Source organism: Rhincodon typus, chromosome 3, assembly GCF_021869965.1.
Source record: "Rhincodon typus isolate 14 chromosome 3, sRhiTyp1.1, whole genome shotgun sequence".
Classification (NCBI taxonomy): domain Eukaryota; kingdom Metazoa; phylum Chordata; class Chondrichthyes; order Orectolobiformes; family Rhincodontidae; genus Rhincodon; species Rhincodon typus.
This window is the reverse complement of record NC_063334.1, coordinates 1,284,532-1,298,731: the sequence shown is the minus strand read 5'-3', so window position 1 is coordinate 1,298,731 and position 14,200 is coordinate 1,284,532.

The following is a 14,200-nucleotide window of genomic DNA, read 5'->3' as shown; positions in this document are numbered from 1 at the left end:
TTGGCATTCCAGTGACCATGGGGCTCACTGATATGGAGAAAATCTGCATCATGGCCTGGACCCCTGAAAAATGACGCGTAATTTTTTAAACTTGCAAAAAGTCAAGTAGGCACCTCTAAGAATTTCAAGAAGAGGTGCTGAAAAAGGGTGATGGGGACTCCCAGCACCCTCCTAATTCCTAAATTTTGCAGTTTCCCAGAATAAGGACATTTTGAACCTTTTACTTTCCTAACTTAAAAAATTAAATTTTGAAAAATAAAGGAAATGGTTATGCCACTTTTGGAATACTGCATTCATTTCTGGTCTCCCTGCTTTAGGGAAGACATTGTTAAACTTGAAAGAGTACAGAAGAGATTTCACCATTGGGAGAGGCTGAATAGGCTGGGGCTATTTTCCCTGGGGCACTAGAGACGGAGGAGTGACCTTATAGAGGTTTATGAAATCATGAGAGGCATGGATAGGGTGAATAGTCAAGGTCTTTTTCCCAGAGTAGGGGTGTCCAAAATGAGACGGTATAGGTTTAAGGTGAGAGGGGAAAGATTTAAAAGGGATCTAAGGGGCAACTTTTTCATGCACAAGGTGGTGCGTGTATGCAATGAGCTGCCAGAGAAAGTGGTGGATGGCTGGTACAATTACAGCATTTAAAAGGCATCTGGACGGGTACATGAATAGGAAGGGTTTAGAGGAATATGGGCCAAATGCTGACAAATGGGACGAGTTTAGTTTTGGAAACCTGGATGGCATGGATGAGTTGTACTGAAGGATTTGTTTCCATGCTGTACATCTTTATGACTATGACAAAAAAAAGGTCCCAGTGATTCAATTCCATTTACATCCCCATGATATTCTAAAACATTTCAGTACAATAGTGTCTGAAAGCAGTTAATTGCCTATTGTGCCCAGAAGAACGGTCAGAACAGGAGGGCTCCCTGCTCATCATTTTAAAAAAATCTGACCTCTGTACAGCAGAGGAACACCAGTTTAACATGATGCAGGATTCCTTCAATACTGCACAAACTCATCAACCTAGTAAAAGGCCAAGTCCTGGAATGAAACCCTAATGTACAAATGCTGCTACCAACTAAGGTGTCATTTAAGAACACTATTACACTAAAGAATCTGGTGATGAAAAACAATTATTTGTCAAGCGTGCTGGATTTTGGCTGTTAGAACAGTTGCCCACTACTAATATTACTCAACAGTTAAAATATCATACCCCCCAGTGTGTTTATTGGCTAGACATGAAGTGTCTCAATTTGCCACATTAAAAGAAAACTGGTTGCAATGATGAAAATATATTGAATGGTCAAAGTGGTGTGTAGGTCCTCTGTGGTATTTCTGAGGTCTTGCAAACAGACATTCTTAATTATGTTGTCCAATATCAAACACTACTCCTTTCCACTCTCCTCCTTTTCTGAAGGCAGTTGTACATTGAAGCAATATGCAGAACCAGTTAGCTTCTGGCAGTTCCTAAATCAGATTTGTCATGGGTCCATGTTTGGCTCTTTAGTGGTATGGAAATTACATCCATCGCATTGCCACAGTCTTCTGCTACTTAAATTCACGTTAGTTTCACCTTGCACAAAAACGTTTTCCGAGGGTCACCCAGGAACTCATTAGTTTTCATATTAGTTTCTTGAGACAGGTAAAAAAAAATTAGACCTCTCATACTTTAAATTCCACGCTCTCAAATAACACATCTTTCCTTTTATCATGAAGACTTATGGAGAAAGATAGCAAAAATGAAATTAGGCCTACGGTCTCAGCCTGCTGGTAAAATCTATTTTTATGCCATCCGAATGTAATGTGCTTTTCTCTGGATATTACGGAATGGAATTAAAGTCAATGTAGCTCAAATTCAAGATTCTATCAACAATGAAGTAACATCAGGAACAATTATCAAACTGGAAATGTTTCTGGATTATCTCGACACCGTAACGCTTAGTAACCAAATCAAGCTTTACTTTTGTTCATGTACAAACATCACATGTTAATGAGTAAAACCACAACATCACTCATTCAGCCCACACGATGAGGTTCAGGACAGTAGATGATGATCTGACCTTCCCTTTGTTTGTTGCTGGAAAGAGCATGTTTTGCATTTTTAGCTTCCATTGGAGAAAGGTGCCCTTGGAAATATATCCAAAAGCTGATTTGCGCACTGGATTTTAGAACGTATATTACCTTATAATCTTTTCTGATGAAGGGTCCAGGCCTGAAATGTCAGCCTCTCTGCTCCTATGATGCTGCTTGGCCTGCTGTGTTCATCCAGCCCTGCACCTTGTTGTCTCGGATTCTCCAGCATCTGCAGTTCCTACTATCTCTCTTACCTTATAATCTGTTGCTCTAACATTCAGCAACTGGCAACATTCTAACGAAGAGTGAAACTTTTCCATTTTCAAAGCTGTAATAGCCTAATAATAGGCAATGATATTACATTTGCACCTAATTTGAAGTGTGTCATGGCTGGGGTTGTGGGGATGGGGGTAGGGATGCATGGGATTGGGGCTGGGATGGGAAGAAATCAGTTTTACAGTTAGCTAGAAACGACATCAGATTTTAATTCCTTTCACCTCTCATGGCTAACTATTCAGTCAGACTTTAGTCAGAAACCTCCAAAGTCTGACTCAGACTCGGAGTTGGGGCCTTACTGGAGGATTCCAGATGTTGAGTAAATTGCCCATAAGACGTTTCAATTTCCCAGGCAACTGCTGCAGAGTCAGCTGCATCCAGACTCCTACATAGTCCCGATGAGCTGTCTACTCTGCAACAAGAATCTTCCTACTGGAGGTTCTGGGCCTATGATGTGTCAATGGGATGTTGCAATATCACTAGGCTATAATGAGGCTAGAGTGGGCCAACCTTTTCTACCCCATAAATCAATCAATCAATCAGATTCACCAGTACTTGGGTACAAGATGATTTTAAAATGTAATTAGTAGTAAATTCAAACATCTGTATGTTAACCGTCCATTAAACAACAGGCAACTTGAATTTAGAGAGGATAACTTCTGTCTGATGAACAACAACGTTCCGTCCTTGTCTAAAATGACATGCTGTATTTGAACTTCCAAATTTGACAAAGCTGCATGTGCAAAGCTTTTGTTGAAGCTGAAAAGCTGTGGAATTCAAGAAAACCCCTGGGAGTGGATATGAAACTGGCTGAAGGTCCAGAGCAGGTTCTCAATGGCTCAATGTTCTACTCTTGCTCTTATTTTTGTGTTAGGAAACAAACAACAGCCATAAATTCTATGAGAAATGCTCCAAAGTCATGACCATTGCTTTACCAGATGGACTGAGGTAAAACCTGGTAACACCACTTACAAATGGGATTTCTGGCACACTTCTGGCATAGCTACAGTAATAACCAGGTCAAGTTCAAGACAGTTCCCAGTCAATTAATCAATTGTTACAAGAGTTATGTCTGACTAAACTAAATCATTTTAAAAAACAAATATGATGCTGCATTTAGTGTTTGGGATGGGCTGAGCACTGAAATGTCTTCAGGTCAAATGGCCTTTCTTATCCTTATATGGCTCAGTGAGAGTTTAAGAAAACTGTAATTGTCCAAGTATGCAACTGCTGGTCGAATTGAGAATTTGTAGGATTTGACCATTAGAACTAGGAGCAGGACTAAGCAATTCAGCCCTTCGAACCTGCTGATCATAGCCAATGTTGGCCTCAGCTCCACTTTCCTGGCCACTCTCCTTAACCCTTCATCCCGTTACTAATTAAAAATCTGTCTTTTCCCTGCTTAAATTTTCTCAATGGTCCAGCATCCACTGCACCCTAGGGTGATAAATTCCACCAACCCCCCACTCATTCAGAGAAATAATTTCCCCTCATCTCTGTTTCATATCTTATCTTGAAACTATCTCCTGTCATTCTAGAATCAACACAGTGTAGAACACTGACTTGAGAAACTGGTGTCTGGAGTTCTAATTCTGTCATTTTATTTACTGTGGACTTTTTCATTCTTATAGCAAGAGTCTCATTTCTCAAAAAGATCACCCGCTGACATGGTCTTGTGGTGTGCTTTATCGATAAACACTGGTAACATCTCTTGAGCACCACCTTGCTATACCATTCAAAGCGTTGCTGCAGTGCCCCTTATATTTCTGAACACCTTCGGTTTTTGGTGTCTATCAAACTGGAGTCACTTTTCCACGTTCAGTAGTCGGTTGGTTCCAAATCAGTTACTGCAGAACAGATGCCGACTAACTGTCTCAATATATGTGAGGATCTCCCAGTTCAAATTTATCCCCAGGTTGCCCTAACCTCAAACTTAGAACTTTTGATTGTATCAGTCCCAATACTAATCCTTGTTATATTTTTTAAAGCAGGGTACCCTTTTTTTTCAGTTTTGTTAGCAGTTGCAGCTCGATACCTCTAACAATTTGGCTTGGATTTCCCACGTATTTTCATGTAAAACTTTTATAGTTAGCTGAAAGATCTTTGTCCCTCCGCCTAGGATAGAATCGAGCTCAAACTCAAATGACTGCACTCTAACAAACTCTAACTGTGATATGGAGTCAAACTTGCAATCCCCTATTGGTTCATCACTGTCTGTATGCCAATGATATTATTTACTGCTGGCATATACCGCTGTTAATTGATTGTTATTGTCACTATTTTTCTCCACTGGAACATTCCCAAGTCCTTTGGCCCATAGAAAAGGAACAATGATTATTTATTAGAAAGATACCAAATCTGTTTCCTGGCAATGAAGTTGGAACGTGACCCAATCTGATATGAATCAGACCTGCAGCAATAAGAACGGAAGTTGTTTTTTTTGTGCCAGGACTATTTGCAGGACAAATCGCTGTGGTCAGCATTTGAACAGATCTTTCTCCCATTTTAAAAATATTTTCCAAGTGATAGATTACTTTCAAAATCAATAACGGCAAAAATTCAATTTCCATTTCACTGACTTGCAATTTTGTACAATGTCATGCTCACTCGAAAAGGAGACAGAAGCAACAGGAAAATTGGGTCATTTCAACAACAAATCTCTTACAAGATATATTAATTGACGTTGTTGACGCAAAGCATAATTTGTCAATTTTCATGGGTTACATCGAACAGGACTGCCAACCTGTTAAAGTGCTCAGTCACCATTGAGCCAAGACATATCACAAACCTCCAATGGATGGGGTGGTTGCAAAGAACAGAATTTACCAGCTGTATTATAGGTTTCACTGTACTACACCTAAACTATAGTTGTTCTTCCACTTCCTGGACCCAACCTATATTCTGTCCCCAAATATTAGTTGCCGTCAATTGCAGTTCTTGTTCTTCCCTGTTACAATGCAGCAAGTCATCTTAAACCATGTTGCAGTGTATTTCGTTATAATATTCATACATTAATAAATAAAAGTTGATCCATGAAATCTTAGGATAAATGCTCATCATAAATACAATTCATTAATCTCCAAACTTCATTCTCTCTCATATTGGTAAATTCTTCCTGATAAGACCCACATCAAATCCAATAGGTGGTGACATTAATGCATCTGCCCACTGGCTTAACACACCATCAGAGTTGGTTTGATCACACCAATGGGGTCTCTTCTGTCAACTCAAATATTCAGGGATCATGAACAGAAAAGATAGTGACGTAATGTTATTGCATGCTCTCCGATGTTTCCTTAAATCATCTCCCCTGCCATATTTTCCCTCAAGGAACCCGTGCACTTTGAGAGATTGGTACCATACATCCAGCACGCTGTTTTGCCTCTTTTGGTCATGAATCCAAAATTTCATCGATAACGCCTGTACCAACCCTGTATCTATGTCTTTTAACATTTCGCACCATCCTCCAAATATATCCTCTCCACATTCCTCTTAGCCATTTCACAAACTGATTTTGCTTTCTTGTGATCCTCACTAAAACAGGGGGCCTCCCACTCTCCAGCCCACCCAAAACGTTGTATCCAAGCCCATATGCTGCCACATAGCCAAGTGCCACTCACTCATCACCTTAGTTAGTGTTAGCCTCCAATTTTAAATGCATGCAATTGCTTTTGTTTGCCATCACTGTATCTGTTACTGCCTCCAGCTCTACAATTCACCACTCGAGCTGACTTCAGGTGAGCACAACACCTTAGGAAGGATGCGTTGACCTTGGAAAAATTGCTGTATAGATTTTCTACAATGAAATCTGAAGCCCAAGGGTTAAGAAGAAGTTGTACAAACTAGAATTGCATTCTCCGGACTTAAGAATCTGAAGGAGTGATTTGATTATCAGACATTAAGGAGAAATGTACAATTTTTGCTATTTGGAGGATCTACGATTTAGCAAGATTACCTATTGCTTTAGAACCAAATCTTTCAGAAAAGCAATTAGGAAATACATTTACTCACCAAGTTGGATTTTATGGAGCCCACTGTGTCTTCCTACTGGCTACAGAACTGGACAGAGACCACATAGCCTTCTTCAGTCAGACACATGGGTAGCCCAGGGATAGTTTTTCCTGAAATTAAGGACCTGGGGGCAGAAACCCTACTTACTGAGAACTGCTGGACAATTAAAGGGTGGCAGCTTTTCTGTAGGACAACGCTACTGGGATAGGCCATTGCTGTTTCTGGAAACCTATTGGAGGCCACAGATCGAGGAGCGACTCAGGTTGTGGGTAAATAATGGGAGGAAGAGTTGCATGGGGTGGCGGGGAGAGTGGTCAGCAGCATGGGCAGGACAGGATGGCTGTCCATTATCAATGCCCACATGCCTTTTTAAGAGGGACAATTCTGCGTCCCCACTCCACCCCCCCACCCCCCTGCTGGGAGACCACAACCAACGGTTTACTATGTCCTCAGGTTGGGCTGCCGTTCGATTAATACCAGCCGTAGCGGGATGGTCATTAATTGCCCACTTATAGGCTTGAACTGGTGGTAAAACAGCAAATCCAATATTGGGTTTTCCTGCCCATGACTTGATTCTGGAGGAGGTGATAAAGTGGTAGGAGTCATATGTCAATGAAATGCCCTTCCCTCCGCCAAACATTCCATGACAGAGACGCTAAAATTCCACACAAAGAGGTGCGTGATGCTTGGAATGGTCACCTACAAAGGGTAAAGAGGGCTGAAACAATTAATCACCTTAAATGCGAGATCAACAGTACCTTTAGTTAACATAAATCTAAGGGATACACCACCAATGACATTATCTGACTGAATGTTAAAACTGACTCAAGGGCCCAAATATGATTCCTGTTCCTTTGCAAATGAAAAGTTTGACGTTGTATAACCTCCAGTCTGTTAGTCAGGTTTCAGCTATCCATCTCTGGCATTCTTTCCCCAAAGCTGTTCACCCCTCCCTTCCTCCCTGATTTTAAAACTTACCTTAAAAGGTAGCTCTGTCTGGACAAGGATTTAGTCATCTTTCTAACGTAATAAAGGTAAACCTCTTCGCTCACAACTCATTTTGCTGCCTTAAGGGCACTACACGTTAAATATTTCTTGACTTTCAAATTCCACACTGTGGGGTACCCAACGCAAAACTCTATCTACATACATCAATCTTTATTTCGTAAGCAAAACAGGCATTCAAAACAATGATAGTTTTGCTGTCAAGATATTGAACATCCCCCATTTTTTTAGAAGTATAAAATATCGGGACAATGAAGAATTTTTCATTAAATGTTTCATGGCTGCAAATATCACGCATTCAGTGCAATTTTGCGGGAGGATCACAATTTTACTACTCAGCTCTAATAACTTGCCAAAAACAGATTAAAAGCATTTTTTCAGGAAAGTAACTGAAGTTTCAACATTTCAAAAGTTGAAAGTAAAATTAAAACAATATATTTTACATAAACATGATTACATTATTTAAATTATCTTTTCTATCATTGAATGAATTAATTAAACTTTTTGCTTGAAAGCCTCTACTTCTCGCAAAAGTCTAGATTTTGACTTAAATTTATTTCCAGCTCTGTAATAATGCAGAGCTCCTTTTGAATGATATATTCTGCTCACACACAGAATACATCAGTGCAAGTCATCTCCACTGATTAAACATTCTATAGCTTCTGCTCAACTATTTTTCAGAAGTAATTGGAGAAAAGCTAGAGGACAAACTTCAAAAATCTATGTTCAGATAAAATTTGTATAGCCTTTTCTGAAAAAAAAGGAAAGCAGTGCATTTCTTTTTCTGAATGGGAGCTGAGATTGAGGAAGCAAATCAATGAGGACACACACACACAGACACACACACAGACACACACACACACACAGACACACACACACACACCTGCAGCGTTGGTATTTTATAAACTTCTGAAGCTGAAGTCATTGGCAAAGAGATCAAAATTCTGCTTTTCCCGTGTGCCCTACTAGACCCTCCAGTTACTCATGGTACAAATTCTAATGGGTTTACCTCCCAATCTCCATTGGAGGGGCAGTAGGATGGGACTCCCATGAAATTCCATGTCCTCATTAGTTCCTTTGTTATAACAAAGTTAAACTTTGGAACAACAGCCACTATCACCCATCAGTTACACTGACGGAAATTATTCCAATTCCTAGCAATTATCAATCTGACACCTTTCTTGCAGCGCGAGTTCTTTCCTTGCACATAAATTCTGAAACATTTAAATATCAGCCAAATGTAATGTCAGATTCCACATATACATTAATGATCATCAACTCTATCTCACTACTAGCAGCACCATTACCAACACCCCTACACCATGGCCACTGTGTGATCTAGTTAGGAAGGTCAGGTTACATGCTTGCACAAACTGCTTTAGTATTGCAAATTATTTAGTTGTTGCAAATGGTGCTTGTTCCAATGGGCTAACTTCCCATTCTCCACTCATTTTAAGTATTATGCTGCCCATAGCTTAACCCACAGGAAGTTTTGCTCAGCTAGGACTCTTGAATGAGTCATTGACATTGAGGTATTATTGGAAAATGCAAACTTAAACTATTTCTACTCTCATTGAAATTGAGTCATGGACTTACCTGTTCTAAATTCTTTCATTCCTACAATCCATGTTGCTGGGATTGGAGGGTTTGAGTTATACAGAGAGGCTGAATAGGCTGGGACTTTTATCCCCTGGAACGTCTGAGGCTGAGGGGTGACCTTACAGAGGTTTATAAAATCATGAGGGGAATGGATAGGGTGAATAGCCAAGATCTTTCCTCAGGAGTACGGGAAGTCCAAAACTAGAGGGCATGGGTTTAAGGTGATTGGGGAAAGATTTAAGAGGGACCTGAGATGTAACCTTTTCATGCAGAGGGTGGTGTGTGTATGGAATGAGCTGCCAGAGGAAGTGGTGGAGGCTGGTACAATTACAACATTTAAAAGGCATCTGGATGGGCATATGAATAGAAAGAGTTTAGAGGGATGTGGGCCAAATGCTGGGAAATTGGGACTATGTCAGTTTAGGATATCTGGTTGCTGCAGATAAGTTGTACCAAAGGGTCTATTTCCGTGCTGTATAACTATGTCTCTCAGAACACTACATGCTCAAGTCCTTCCCTCTTATACAGCCATGTGACTTTTCCAACACCATTGACAGCCTCGTCTGGAGTTTTCTTGGCCCTAAACATTGGCTCTCACTCTGTAAACCCATTGCCTCACCACTTCTCCTCTTTACCTTTAAACTGTTATGGACTAAAATTTTAGTCTTTAGTATTTAGTCCAAATACATGGCACAATCAATTTTAGTTCCATTGCAAAATTAAATGGAAGCATGTAAACATAAGTGGTATGTGCTTATTGTTGAATTAGCCATCCACTTTAAAGAGCTACACCATTGCTACTCATGACATTGACAGATGAGGTTAGTGGGGAATCAGAGTGCAATCACAGGTGATGGGAATTTGGGAGAAGCATCTTAATCATAAGACTGCTGCAAATGAACCATAACATCATAGAAAAGTTAGAAGACAGAAAGAGGCCATTCATTCCATTGTATATGTACCAGTTTAATAACCACATATTCTCATACCACTTTCCAGCACTTGTCTATAGCCTTGCAGAATACAGTGCTTCAGTGCAAATCCAGATTTGTTTTCAATGAGTTGAGGGTTTCTGCCTCAACTAATCAAACTGGGCAATAAATTCCAGACATGCACCACCTTTGGAATGAAAATGTTTTCCTCTAATCCTCATACTGATCACGACCCTCTCGTAAATAACCTCTCTGCTCAGGGAAAACAAGCCTTTCCTGTTCACTCTATCCAAGCCCCTCATTATTTTGCCACTTTTTTTGCAGTTGACAACCATTGTGTCCACTATCAACTACCCTTCTAAGCTCATCTGCAAATTTCCCAATTGTGCCTCTCATGTTTTAGTATATATCATGAATATATGCCCTAAATAGCAAGGGACTCCACAAGGATTCCTGCTGGAGACTGCTTCCCCTTTGCAAAATCATCTGTCAATCATTACCATTGTTTCCCATCAGACAGCCAATTTTAGACCCAACTTACCCATGAACCTTAATTCTCATGACCAGTCTGCTATGTGAGACTTTATCAAACCCCTTAAGCAAATCTCCGTAGACAACATCCTCTTCGCTACTCTCACAATTCTTGTAGTTACTTCCTCAACACATTCAATTAAGCAAATAAGACACAACCTTCTCTGAACAAAACATTATTAAACTGTGCCTTTGCAAGTAACAGTTAACCCTATCACTCAGTGTTGATGCACATAACCTAGCCACCTCCAAGGTCAGAGTGATCAGCCTATAATTATTTGGCTCATCCCTTACACACTTTTTTAATAATTAAAGAGCTGTCACAAACCTCCAACCTTCTGGTACCTCGCCTGAATCTAGCGAGGATCGGAAAATGATCCTTTGATCATCCACTATTTCCTCCCCAGCTTCCCTTAATAGCTGAGGGGACAATTTGTCCCCCTGGTGACTTCTCCATCCACAAAGGAGGTCAGGCCCCAGTACTTCTGTTCTTAATATGCTGTTTCACATTCAACTACACAGGAAACCTGGGCAGGACCTGGCGAGTGTGTCTCGAAAGTTTTTTTAAGTCTCGGTCTAGTTCAGGGGAATCATAGAATCAGACCATTCGGTCCAACTTGTCTGCGCCATCCAGATATCCCAATCTGACCTAGTCCCATTTACCAGCATTTGGCCCATATCCCTCTAAACCTCTATTCATATACCCATCCAGCTGCCTTTTAAATGTTGCAATTACACCAGCCTCTACCACTTCCTCTGGCAGCTTGTTCCATACACGCACCAACTTCTGCATGAAAATGTTACTCCTCAGGTTCCTTTTATATCTTTCTCCTCTCACCTTAAAACCTATGCCCTCTAGTTTTGGACTCCCCCACCCGAGGAAAAAGACTTGGTTATTCACCTTATCCATGCCCCTCATGATGTTATAAGATCACCCTCTGTCTCCGACACTCTAGGGAAGAAAAGCCCCAGCTTATTTAGCTTCCCTCTTTAGCTCAAACCCTCCAGTCCCAGCAACATTCTTGGAGATCTTTTCTGCACCCTCTCATGTTTAACAACATCCTTCCTATAGAAGGGTGACCAAAACTGCACGCAGTATTCTAAAAGTGTCCTCACCAACATCCTGTACAGCCACAACATAATGTCCCAGTTCCTGTACTCAATGTTCTGACCAACGAAGACAAGTGTGCCAAACGCTTTCTTCACCACCCTGTCTACCTGCAAATCCACGCTCAAGGAACTATGCACCTGCACCTCTAGTTCTAAGTTTGGCAGAACTTTGTGGGGCCGTACCATTAACTGTATATGTCCTGCCCTGATTTGCCTTACCAAAATGCAACACCTCACATTTATCTAAATTAAACTCCATCTGCCACTCCTTGGCCCATTGGCCCATTTTATCAAAGTCCCATTGCACTCTGAGATAATCTTCCTCACTGTCCACTATACCACCTATTTTGATGTTATATACAAACTTACTAACCATTCCTCCTACATTCACATCTGAATCATTTACATAAATGACAAAAAGCAGTGGGCCCAACACCAATCCTTGCACCACACTGCTGGTCACAGGCCTCCAGTCCAAAAAGCAACCCTCTATCACCATCCTCTGTCTCCTACCTTCAAGTATATTTTGTACCCAATTGGCTTGCTCCCCTGGATCCCGTGTGATCTACCCTTAGTAACCAGCCAACCATGTGGGATCTTGCCCTGTTCAAGTGGAGACTATTTGGCTTGCACAGATCTCACATTTCCCCAGCGCCCATCCCAATGCCTCAAAAATCAGATGCACACCCTCTCACACCAGTTTTCCAGCCACTTATTCCATCATACAATTCTCCCATATCGATGCTCAATGGCACATGATACATACTCCTTAACAAGCTTTGCACTGGCTCCATGGAGATAACATGCCATCCTGGGGTCACGTTAACAGCTGCAGAAAGACCTGTCTGATCCCCTGGCTATGGACTCCCTACCACTATTGCTTTTTTATTCTCCTTCTTCTGCTTGTGCTGAGTTGCCAATGGGAGTCACAACATTCACTCTGGCTGTACTGTCCTGAGGAATTTTCACCTTCACTAACATTTTTTTTTGTTTAAAATTCATCCAGGTGTTCTGGTGTTGCAGCCCTGGGCCAGTATTTATTGTCTACTCTTAGTTGTTCTAGTCTGTTTAGTGTACCTACACCCAAAATACCTTCAGGGAGGGAATTCCAGGATTTTAACCCAGCAACACAGAAGGAACAGCAATATATTTCCAAGTCAGGATGGTGAGTGGTTTGGAGGGGAACTTGCTGTTGGTGGTGTTCCCACGTATCTGCTGCTCACGTCCGTCTGGATGGAAATGGTTGTGGGTTTGGAAGGTGCTGCCTAAATAATCTTGGTGAGTTCCTGCAGTGCATCTTGTAGATAGCACATGCTGCTGCTACCGAGCATTGGTGCTGGAGGGAGCGAATGCTAATGGATGTGGTGCCAATCAAGTCAGCTAGGTTGCCCTGGATGGTATCAAGCTTCGGGAGCGTTGTTGGAGCTGCACTCATCCAGGCAAATGAGAAGTGATCGTGCCTTGTAGATGGTGAAGAGCTTTTGAGGTGTCAATATCCCAAATGGAATACTGATCAATAGGCATGGTAAACTCAGGGGGCACTTGCATTGCCAGTCTGGCAGTCATCCATCCCTAGCTGCCTGAATGCTTCTAGACTGCACTGTAACAACCTCTTAGATGTGCCAGTCACATAACCCTCTACCTTCGGATGCACAAAAGAGACCCTAGCTACTGCTTACTTTCTGAAACCTGGAGCTTAAGCTTGTGTAACCTAATGGCACTTCCTATGGAAGTGCTTTTCTGAGGTAGATGGACTTCACATGTGCCACATGACACGTTCTCCACGTGACCGATTGACCTACCATCCTGTAGCCCTGAAAACTATCACTACAATTCCCTTTGTAGAAAAACTCATGAGTGCCCATCAATCAACATGGATTGGCCATGCTAAATTGCCCATAGTGAGCAGTGATGTGCAGGCTAGATGGATTAGCCATGGGAAATGCAGGGTTACAGGGACAGGTTAAGGGGTGGGTCTGGGTGGGATGTTCTTTGGAGGGTCAGTGAAGGGCTCGATGGACTAAATGGCCTGCTTCCATACAATAGGGATTCTATGATTCTGTTATCTGTGTATTATGTAATGGAAAAGGGGAACTTTGTATTTCACCTCTCTAACCCTGAAGAATTCAAAAAATGGTACTTCACATCCAACTCAAAATTTTAGGCTCAACATAAAATCATTGCTTCAGTTTCTGAATTGTCAATAATTTGAATAACTGCTTAAATAGCAAGTACTGTGACCGCATTCTCAAGGAACATTTATGGGTCCAACATTGGACGTGAGCTGAACTGACATTCCCAGTTGAAATTCTATAGTCTCTGATGTACTCAGGGTTAATGACTTTATCTGCTGCTGTTAGCACCGCTTGTTTTTAATTGAATAGCTGCCCAAACAGAATCAGTGATAGCTGTCACGGATGAAAATTTTTCTAATTTACATGTTAGATCTGATATCACTAGTAAGAGCCCTGATGAGTTACACAAATCAACAGCAGAACCATTGTACAGGAATTGCTAAATTAGTCAGTCATTTTTTTTGGGAAGGTCAAAGCAGATAGAATGTACTTCAGCAGCTCTTCCTTCTGAAAACCACCCCACCAATTGATTTTTTATTATTGGGTTATGTTCTTCTAGCATGGAAAAGAAAACAAAAATATTCT